General features: G+C 42.5%; 1 long non-coding RNA gene across 1 annotated transcript; it reads left to right on the top strand.

Annotated features, from left to right (window-relative positions):
* The first annotated feature begins 8,202 nt into the window (after positions 1–8,202).
* LOC130655567 (uncharacterized) lies at positions 8,203–10,086 on the top strand. The gene is made up of 2 exons (XR_008984687.1): positions 8,203–8,401; positions 9,956–10,086. It is a non-coding gene; the product is annotated as an uncharacterized LOC130655567 (long non-coding RNA).
* The last annotated feature ends 1,679 nt before the right edge of the window (positions 10,087–11,765 follow it).

Raw genomic sequence — 11,765 nt, 5'->3', positions numbered from 1 at the left:
CACGTAGTTAAGAGAGTTCTAAGGCAACGACGCTAAGGAAAACCACTTGGTACGTTGTAGTGTATTGAGACTGGAACGACTAGTCCAATGGTAACGTGCACAGGCAAATTTATTAGACTGCAAAAGGCCTTATTACGGTCTTTATGGCGCTGTGCACGTAGATAAGAGTGTTCTAAGGCCACAGCGCTAAGTAAAACCACTTGGAACGTTGTAGTGCATTGAGACTGGAAGGAATAGTCCAATGGTAACCTGCCCAGGGAGATGGAACCACGTGATTTACGTGTGAGGCCTTTATTGGACTGCAAAAGGCCATATTACAGCCTTTATAGGACTGTGCGCGTACTTAAGATTGTTCTAACCTAACGGCACTAATGAAAACCACTTGGGACGTTGTAGCGCATTGAGACTGGAACGCCTAGTCCAATGGTAACCTGCGCAGGCAGATGGAACCACGTGATTCACGTGTGAGGCCTTTTTTAGACTGCAAAAGGCCATATTACAGCCTTTATAGGAATGCACGCGTACTTAAGATTGTTCTAAGGCCACGACGCTAAAGAAAACCACTTGGAAATTTGCAGTGCATTGAGACTCGATTGGCTAGTCCAATGGTAACCTGCGCAGGCAGATGGAACCACGTGATTTACGTGTGAGGCCTTTATTAGACTACCAAAGGCCATATTACAGCCTTTAGAGGACTGTGCACGTAGTTAAGAGTGTTGTAAGGCAACTTCGCCAATGAAAACGACTTGGGACGTTGTAGCGCGTTGAGACTGGAAGGACTAGGCCAATGGTAACTTGCACAGATGTAACCACGTGATTTACGTGTGAGGTTTTTATTAAACTGCAAAAGGCCATATTACAGACTTTATAGTGCTGTGCACGTAGTTAAGAGAGTTCTAAGGCAACGACGCTAAGGAAAACCACTTGGTACGTTGTAGTGTATTGAGACTGGAACGACTAGTCCAATGGTAACGTGCACAGGCAAATTTATTAGACTGCAAAAGGCCTTATTACGGTCTTTATGGCGCTGTGCACGTAGATAAGAGTGTTCTAAGGCCACAGCGCTAAGTAAAACCACTTGGAACGTTGTAGTGCATTGAGACTGGAAGGAATAGTCCAATGGTAACCTGCCCAGGGAGATGGAACCACGTGATTTACGTGTGAGGCCTTTATTGGACTGCAAAAGGCCATATTACAGCCTTTATAGGACTGTGCACGTACTTAAGATTGTTCTAACCTAACGGCACTAATGAAAACCACTTGGGACGTTGTAGCGCATTGAGACTGGAACGCCTAGTCCAATGGTAACCTGCGCAGGCAGATGGAACCACGTGATTCACGTGTGAGGCCTTTTTTAGACTGCAAAAGGCCATATTACAGCCTTTATAGGAATGCACGCGTACTTAAGATTGTTCTAAGGCCACGACGCTAAAGAAAACCACTTGGAAATTTGCAGTGCATTGAGACTCGATCGGCTAGTCCAATGGTAACCTGCGCAGGCAGATGGAACCACGTGATTTACGTGTGAGGCCTTTATTAGACTGCAAAAGGCCATACTACAGCCTTTATAGGACTGTGCACGTAGTTAAGAGTGTTCTAAGGTGACGGCGCTAATGAAAACGACTTGGGATGTTGTAGCGCATTGAGACTGGAACGACTAGTCCAATGGTAACCTGCGCAGGCAGATGGAACCACGTGATTTACGTGTGAGACCTTTATTAGACTGCAAAAGGCATAATTACAGCCTTTATAGGAATGCACGCGTACTTAAGATTGTTCTAAGGCCACGACGCTAAAGAAAACCACTTGGAAATTTGCAGTGCATTGAGACTCGATCGGCTAGTCCAATGGTAACCTGCGCAGGCAGATGGAACCACGTGATTTACGTGTGAGGCCTTTATTAGACTGCAAAAGGCCATACTACAGCCTTTATAGGACTGTGCACGTAGTTAAGAGTGTTCTAAGGTGACGGCGCTAATGAAAACGACTTGGGATGTTGTAGCGCATTGAGACTGGAACGACTAGTCCAATGGTAACCTGCGCAGGCAGATGGAACCACGTGATTTACGTATGAGGCCGTTATTACACTGCAAAAGGCCATATTACAGCCTTTATAGGAATGTGCGTGTACTAAAGATTGTTCTAAGGCCACGGCGCTAAGGAAAACCACTTGGAACGTTGTAGTGCATTGAAACTGGAAAGAATAGTCAAATGGTAACCTGTCCAGGGAGATGGAACCACGTGATTTACGTGTGAGGCCTTTTTTAGACTGCAAAAGGCCATATTACAGCCTTTATAGGACTGTGCGCGTACGTAAGATTTATCTAAGGCAACGGCGCTAATGAAAACGACTTGGGACGTTGTAGTGCATTGAGACTGGAACGACTACTCCAATGGTAACCTGCGCAGGCAGATGGAACCACGTGATTTACGTGTGAGGCCTTTATTAGACTGAAAAGGGCCATATTAAGGTCGTTATAGGACTATGCACGTAGTTTAGAGAGTTCTAAGGCCACTGCACTTAGGAAAACCACTTGGAGCGTTGTAGTGCATTGAGACTGGATCGACTAGTCCAATGGTAACCTGCGCAGGCAGATGGAACCACGTGATTTACGTGTGAGGCCTTTATTAGACTACCAAAGGCCATATTACAGCCTTTAGAGGACTGTGCACGTAGTTAAGAGTGTTGTAAGGCAACTTCGCCAATGAAAACGACTTGGGACGTTGTAGCGCGTTGAGACTGGAAGGACTAGGCCAATGGTAACTTGCACAGATGTAACCACGTGATTTACGTGTGAGGTTTTTATTAAACTGCAAAAGGCCATATTACAGACTTTATAGTGCTGTGCACGTAGTTAAGAGAGTTCTAAGGCAACGACGCTAAGGAAAACCACTTGGTACGTTGTAGTGTATTGAGACTGGAACGACTAGTCCATTGGTAACGTGCACAGGCAAATTTATTAGACTGCAAAAGGCCTTATTACGGTCTTTATGGCGCTGTGCACGTAGATAAGAGTGTTCTAAGGCCACAGCGCTAAGTAAAACCACTTGGAACGTTGTAGTGCATTGAGACTGGAAGGAATAGTCCAATGGTAACCTGCCCAGGGAGATGGAACCACGTGATTTACGTGTGAGGCCTTTATTGGACTGCAAAAGGCCATATTACAGCCTTTATAGGACTGTGCGCGTACTTAAGATTGTTCTAACCTAACGGCACTAATAAAAACCACTTGGGACGTTGTAGCGCATTGAGACTGGAACGCGTAGTCCAATGGTAACCTGCGCAGGCAAATGGAACCACGTGATTCACGTGTGAGGCCTTTTTTAGACTGCCAAAGGCCATATTACAGCCTTTTTAGGACTGTGCGCGTACGTAAGATTTTTCTAAGGCAACGGCGCTAATGAAAACGACTTGGGACGTTATAGTGCATTGAGACTGGAACGACTACTCCAATGGTAACCTGCGCAGGCAGACGGAACCACGTGATTTACGTGTGAGGCCTTTATTAGACTGAAAAGGGCCATATTAAGGTCGTTATAGGACTGTGCACGTAGTTTAGAGAGTTCTAAGGCCACTGCACTTAGGAAAACCACTTGGAGCGTTGTAGTGCATTGAGACTGGATCGACTAGTCCAATGGTAACCTGCGCAGGCAGATGGAACCACGTGATTTACGTGTGAGACCTTTATTAGACTGCAAAAGGCCATATTACAGCCTTTATAGGAATGCACGCGTACTTAAGATTGTTCTAAGGCCACGACGCTAAAGAAAACCACTTGGAAATTTGCAGTGCATTGAGACTCGATCGGCTAGTCCAATGGTAACCTGCGCAGGCAGATGGAACCACGTGATTTACGTGTGAGGCCTTTATTAGACTGCAAAAGGCCATACTACAGCCTTTATAGGACTGTGCACGTAGTTAAGAGTGTTCTAAGGTGACGGCGCTAATGAAAACGACTTGGGATGTTGTAGCGCATTGAGACTGGAACGACTAGTCCAATGGTAACCTGCGCAGGCAGATGGAACCACGTGATTTACGTGTGAGACCTTTATTAGACTGCAAAAGGCATAATTACAGCCTTTATAGGAATGCACGCGTACTTAAGATTGTTCTAAGGCCACGACGCTAAAGAAAACCACTTGGAAATTTGCAGTGCATTGAGACTCGATCGGCTAGTCCAATGGTAACCTGCGCAGGCAGATGGAACCACGTGATTTACGTGTGAGGCCTTTATTAGACTGCAAAAGGCCATACTACAGCCTTTATAGGACTGTGCACGTAGTTAAGAGTGTTCTAAGGTGACGGCGCTAATGAAAACGACTTGGGATGTTGTAGCGCATTGAGACTGGAACGACTAGTCCAATGGTAACCTGCGCAGGCAGATGGAACCACGTGATTTACGTATGAGGCCGTTATTACACTGCAAAAGGCCATATTACAGCCTTTATAGGAATGTGCGTGTACTAAAGATTGTTCTAAGGCCACGGCGCTAAGGAAAACCACTTGGAACGTTGTAGTGCATTGAAACTGGAAAGAATAGTCAAATGGTAACCTGTCCAGGGAGATGGAACCACGTGATTTACGTGTGAGGCCTTTTTTAGACTGCAAAAGGCCATATTACAGCCTTTATAGGACTGTGCGCGTACGTAAGATTTTTCTAAGGCAACGGCGCTAATGAAAACGACTTGGGACGTTGTAGTGCATTGAGACTGGAACGACTACTCCAATGGTAACCTGCGCAGGCAGATGGAACCACGTGATTTACGTGTGAGGCCTTTATTAGACTGAAAAGGGCCATATTAAGGTCGTTATAGGACTATGCACGTAGTTTAGAGAGTTCTAAGGCCACTGCACTTAGGAAAACCACTTGGAGCGTTGTAGTGCATTGAGACTGGATCGACTAGTCCAATGGTAACCTGCGCAGGCAGATGGAACCACGTGATTTACGTGTGAGGCCTTTATTAGACTACCAAAGGCCATATTACAGCCTTTAGAGGACTGTGCACGTAGTTAAGAGTGTTGTAAGGCAACTTCGCCAATGAAAACGACTTGGGACGTTGTAGCGCGTTGAGACTGGAAGGACTAGGCCAATGGTAACTTGCACAGATGTAACCACGTGATTTACGTGTGAGGTTTTTATTAAACTGCAAAAGGCCATATTACAGACTTTATAGTGCTGTGCACGTAGTTAAGAGAGTTCTAAGGCAACAACGCTAAGGAAAACCACTTGGTACGTTGTAGTGTATTGAGACTGGAACGACTAGTCCATTGGTAACGTGCACAGGCAAATTTATTAGACTGCAAAAGGCCTTATTACGGTCTTTATGGCGCTGTGCACGTAGATAAGAGTGTTCTAAGGCCACAGCGCTAAGTAAAACCACTTGGAACGTTGTAGTGCATTGAGACTGGAAGGAATAGTCCAATGGTAACCTGCCCAGGGAGATGGAACCACGTGATTTACGTGTGAGGCCTTTATTGGACTGCAAAAGGCCATATTACAGCCTTTATAGGACTGTGCGCGTACTTAAGATTGTTCTAACCTAACGGCACTAATAAAAACCACTTGGGACGTTGTAGCGCATTGAGACTGGAACGCCTAGTCCAATGGTAACCTGCGCAGGCAGATGGAACCACGTGATTCACGTGTGAGGCCTTTTTTAGACTGCAAAAGGCCATATTACAGCCTTTTTAGGACTGTGCGCGTACGTAAGATTTTTCTAAGGCAACGGCGCTAATGAAAACGACTTGGGACGTTATAGTGCATTGAGACTGGAACGACTACTCCAATGGTAACCTGCGCAGGCAGACGGAACCACGTGATTTACGTGTGAGGCCTTTATTAGACTGAAAAGGGCCATATTAAGGTCGTTATAGGACTGTGCACGTAGTTTAGAGAGTTCTAAGGCCACTGCACTTAGGAAAACCACTTGGAGCGTTGTAGTGCATTGAGACTGGATCGACTAGTCCAATGGTAACCTGCGCAGGCAGATGGAACCACGTGATTTACGTGTGAGACCTTTATTAGACTGCAAAAGGCCATATTACAGCCTTTATAGGAATGCACGCGTACTTAAGATTGTTCTAAGGCCACGACGCTAAAGAAAACCACTTGGAAATTTGCAGTGCATTGAGACTCGATCGGCTAGTCCAATGGTAACCTGCGCAGGCAGATGGAACCACGTGATTTACGTGTGAGGCCTTTATTAGACTGCAAAAGGCCATATTACAGCCTTTATAGGACTCTGCACGTAGTTAAGAGTGTTCTAAGGTGACGGCGCTAATGAAAACGACTTGGGATGTTGTAGCGCATTGAGACTGGAGCGACTAGTCGAATGGTAACCTGCGCAGGCAGATGGAACCACGTGATTTACGTATGAGGCCGTTATTACACTGCAAAAGGCCATATTACAGCCTTTATAGGAATGTGCGTGTACTAAAGATTGTTCTAAGGCCACGGCGCTAAGGAAAACCACTTGGAACGTTGTAGTGCATTGAAACTGGAAAGAATAGTCAAATGGTAACCTGTCCAGGAAGATGGAACCACGTGATTTACGTGTGAGGCCTTTATTAAACTGCAAAAGGCCCTATTACAGCCTTTATAGGACTGTGCGCATACTTAAGATTGTTCTCAGGCAACGGCGCCAATGGAAACGACTTGGGACGTGGAAGCGCATTGCAACTGGAGCAAAAAGTCCAATGATAACCTGCACAGGCAGGTGAAACCAGGTGATTAACGTGTGAAGCTTTTATTAGACTGCAAAGGGCCTTATTACGGTCTTTATGGCGCTGTGCACGTAGATAAGAGTGTTCTAAGGCCACAGCGCTAAGAAAAACAACTTGGAACGTTGTAGTGCATTGAGACTGGAAGGAATAGTCCAATGGTAACCTGCCCAGGGAGATGGATCCACGTGATTTACGTGTGAGGCCTTTATTGGACTGCAAAAGGCCATATTACAGCCTTTATAGGACTGTGCGCGTACCTAAGATTGTTCTAACCCAACGGCACTAATGAAAACCACTTGGGACGTTGTAGCGCATTGAGACTGGAACGACTAGTCCAATGGTAACCTGCGCAGGCAGATGGAACCACGTGATTTACGTGTGAGGCCTTTATTAGACTGCAAAAGGCCATATTACAGCCTTTATAGGACTGTGCACGTAGTTAAGAGTGTTCTAAGGTGACGGCGCTAATGAAAACGACTTGGGATGTTGTAGCGCATTGAGACTGGAACGACTAGTCCAATGGTAACCTGCGCAGGCAGATGGAACCACGTGATTTACGTATGAGGCCGTTATTACACTGCAAAAGGCCATATTACAGCCTTTATAGGAATGTGCGTGTACTAAAGATTGTTCTAAGGCCACGGCGCTAAGGAAAACCACTTGGAACGTTGTAGTGCATTAAAACTGGAAAGAATAGTCAAATGGTAACCTGTCCAGGGAGATGGAACCACGTGATTTACGTGTGAGGCATTTATTAAACTGCAAAAGGCCCTATTACAGCCTTTATAGGACTGTGCGCATACTTAAGATTGTTCTCAGGCAACGGCGCTAATGGAAACGACTTGGGACGTTGAAGCGCATTGCGAATGGAGCGAATAGTCTAATGGTAATCTGCGCAGGCAGGTGAATCCAGCCGTATAACGTGCAGGCGTTTTTGGAATTGTGGAGCACGTTTGCTACACGCGAGGTATACCAAGAGAATTATTGAGATTCTCAAAATTTCGATAGAAAAAAAATCATATAAAATCAGCGTAAAGAAATAGGACTGATATTTTTGCACATAAAGCTAGGGTATTTTTTCTAATAAAACAAATAAGTTTGGACCGAGGGGTTAAAGTATAAGTTTAGTAAAAAATGCAATAAGTACGGCTCGTACCCTCCCACCCCCGGATTTTGACCCCCCCCCGTCTTTTGGTCCGGATTATACGTCCGCCGAACTTGAACACACAAAGAGGAATATGCCGTGAACAAGAAACGGTAGTCGGCATTTTAGACACGTATATTTTACAGACCCAAAATATGCCTTATTTCTTTGTATTATAGCTAATTATGGTATAAATAATTAATTAATTACTTTGCAATTTTGCTTCTAATACTATTATAGTTGTATTTTAAGGAAATATAATAGTACTAAAACGGTTTTCTTCTTTTGAAAAAATTTATTGCTAGTCCTGTTTCTAATCGACTTTACTTGTGTATTTTAAGCTTTTTTGTTGCTGTGCTTTTTCTGGAGATTTTATTTGGATTGGAAAGCTCCTGTGTAAGGTACCCTTTCCTAAAGAAAAATTGAAGTAATTTGTACAATTATAACGCCCCGAGCTGTGTTTTATTTTATTGTTTCTAAGAAGATGTAAGAATACAATATTATCAATTTTAATTGGTTTTATCCAAATCAAGGTAAGGCTTAATCATACGAAAGGTAGCTAGCTAGAGCTCAGTTTTGTATAAAAGTATTGAAAGTAATTTGTAGAATACATATGGAGAAGCTGTATTACTACCTAACTGATAGCCAGATATAGGAAAACCTGTAGCTAGGGCGCAGACAAAACAAATAGCTCTGGGCGCTAGAGTGAGCTGACCAACCGTTTTTTATCATTTTTTATTTATTATATAAGTAACCTGTTACAGTAATTAAAAAAATATCCTCTTTTGCTATCAAACCAACAGCAATGTAATTGTCAATAGGAATTAGTTTTCCGTACACCCTCCCTGAGAACAAGGTTTAAAACGACATTAAAACATTAAAACTGTCATTAAACAGAACTTCAAGGATGTTCAAGCCGCACCACGTCCTCTAAACGGCGTGGGCATCTTCGAAACTGCTTGTAATTTTAGAACAAGGGTGCTGATAAGCTGCATACGCCGTATAACGTGCAGGCGTTTTTGGGCAAGTTTAGCGTTTTGCAAAAAAATTGAAGTATTCACCCGAAAAAACCTGCATAGACCATAAAGTAAACTATGTGGTAGTAAAGTTCTTAAAAGAACTGTTTTTGATGTTTTTTGATAAAATTTACTTGATAAATAACTTTTAATTTTTATTAACTTCTTTCTCTTAAAGCATCTTTTTCCAACTATCGTCCACAAGGTATGTTACAAGGAATTGAATTTTGAAAATGCTCCAGGCAAGTTCGGGAAAGTGCGGGCGGTTTTGGAAGACAATCACTAATTTAATTGGAAAAGTTGCCCGAACTCGCCCTTATATATGTGGCTGTTTGCAGCTTATTGACACCCTCTTATTTTAGAATATTCTCAGGAATAATAGACCAAGAGAAATTACATCACAGTTTTTTGTCCACCGCTCACGTGTGTTTGAGAACAACCCACATAACAAAGTTCATTATTTTTTAAATTATTTGTGTAAAAATTACTATTTCATTCACGATAAACCATTTGTCAGTCATTTTATTCGCCCAACAGAGAATCCTATCCAAGGTGCTTTTCTATTAGTGCTGAATTTAATAATTGACATGGTTCAGCATTGTTTTTAAAAGGGTCTGATTGCAAAATATGATTGCCAAAGTTCAGCACTTGTAATATTTGTGTATTTGTGTACTCAGCTTCTAAAACACACACAAGAGACATTATAATTTCCTCTGGGTGATTACATTAATGTTGGTTGAAAAAAAACTGAATGATGAGAAGCATATGTTTTTAAATGGGTCTAGGACAATAAACTTATTTAATTTCCCTTGGCCTTGCATCAATCAAATTCTGAAAAAATAAACACTTCTAAAATGATTTTGTCAGATTTGGAAACTGTTGGTATGGTTGGAACTTTGCGTATAAAATTAGTAAAGTTGCCAAATTGTTTAGTTTTTTTCTTTTATACTTTTCCGAATTAGCCTTAATTATTTATAAGATGAAAAACAGCGCTTTCAATTCCATTGACTTGGCCATCCCTTAAAGGCACTGGAAGCTTCACTATATGAAAATGTTTTCTTTTTCTTTTAGATTGTGTACAATGGGAGTGAGTGATGTAATCTTCTAATGCGTGTGGTGAAAAGAAGGCGAATCCGTTATTGTTTTTCTGCCCAAATTTGAAGCTATTTAACAAATCTTGATAAAGTTAAAAAACTGTTTGATTTGTTTGTTTTTGTTTTAATTGTTTCCCGTGAGTTTTCGAAATTCGTTCCAGCAGATTCTGTGGCTTTTACTGCCGGTATTTTTACGTGAAAAAAATACTGTTTTGTTGTGAGGTCATTTACGAAATCGTTACGTTAGGACCAACTTCTGCGGGTTGTACAACTCGATGTATCACATATCTTTCGGAATACTGCTAAAAGTGTAATTTTGTATTGCGCTCTTTACTTTTACCATTCTGTGGGAAAAGGCGGTACAAAATTTTGACACGCGTTATTCGTTTTTGTTAGTTTCGCGTAATCTAATTTTCTCGCACATCAAATACTCGCGCAGTCTATTCGCAAAAAAAACTGCAACGAATTGTTCCGCAGAGCGTTCATTTTCCTACCTCGTCCCCAGGGTTCTTCTATATGATATTCAATTTTGATGTATTTCGGAAGATGTTAGCGCCAAAGAAACAAGAAGCGCTAGGGACAAAGTATTGGATAGTTTAATTTTGCTTGCAACTTGCGAAATGCTTCGCAACCTTTGTTTTAATTTCTAGTGACCTTTCACCAGGAGCTCTAACTTTGAAAGCACTTCAGGATGGTTTCGGTGTATATCTTATAGTAAAACTTTGCTGTGCAAGATAGAACAGCCCTTTGGCGTCAAAATGGCGGCATTTTTACGCCCTTACGACTTTTTAACAAAAAGATATTGGCCTAAATCAGTTTCTAAGGACCGTTGCTAAGGAAATTTTCGAAATTTTAGGTTCTACCTGTATAGAAACTTCTGTAAAATTTGCAAAATTATTGCAGGACCTTGGAAAACCATTTATACCACCTTATAGCTGAGAGAATAACCTTTCCAACAGTATATAATACTCAATATTGAAAAAAAAATGAAAAAGGGCTTTATTTCCCAGGGAACCACCTTAAGATTGTTCTCAGGCAACGGCGCTAATGGAAACGACTTGGGACGTTGAATCGCATTGCGAATGGAGCGAATAGTATAATGGTAATCTGCGCAGGCAGGTGAAACCACGTGATTAACGTATGAGGTAGTTATTAGACCGCAAAAGGCCATATTACAGCCTTTATAGGACTGTGCACGTAGTTAAGAGTGTTCTAATGTGACGGCGCTAATGAAAACGACTTGGGATGTTGTAGCGCATTGAGACTGGAAGGAATAGTCCAATGGTAACCTGCCCAGGGAGATGGAACCACGTGATTTACGTGTGAGGCCTTTATTGGACTGCAAAAAGCCATATTACAGCCTTTATAGGACTGTGCGCGTACGTAAGATTTTTCTAAGGCAACGGCGCTAATGAAAACGACTTGGGACGTTGTAGTGCATTGAGACTGGAACGACTACTCCAATGGTAACCTGCGCAGGCAGATGGAACCACGTGATTTACGTGTGAGGCCTTTATTAGACTGAAAAGGGCCATATTAAGGTCGTTATAGGACTGTGCACGTAGTTTAGAGAGTTCTAAGGCCACTGCACTTAGGAAAACCACTTGGAGCGTTGTAGTGCATTGAGACTGGATCGACTAGTCCAATGGTAACCTGCGCAGGCAGATGGAACCACGTGATTTACGTGTGAGACCTTTATTAGACTGCAAAAGGCCATATTACAGCCTTTATAGGAATGTACGCGTACTTAAGATTGTTCTAAGGCCACGACGCTAAAGAAAACCACT

The sequence above is a fragment of the Hydractinia symbiolongicarpus genome, chromosome 8 (genome assembly GCF_029227915.1).
Source record: "Hydractinia symbiolongicarpus strain clone_291-10 chromosome 8, HSymV2.1, whole genome shotgun sequence".
NCBI classification, from domain to species: Eukaryota; Metazoa; Cnidaria; class Hydrozoa; order Anthoathecata; family Hydractiniidae; genus Hydractinia; species Hydractinia symbiolongicarpus.
The sequence above is the reverse complement of the archived record's forward strand: the minus strand, read 5'-3'. Positions and strand labels throughout refer to the sequence as shown.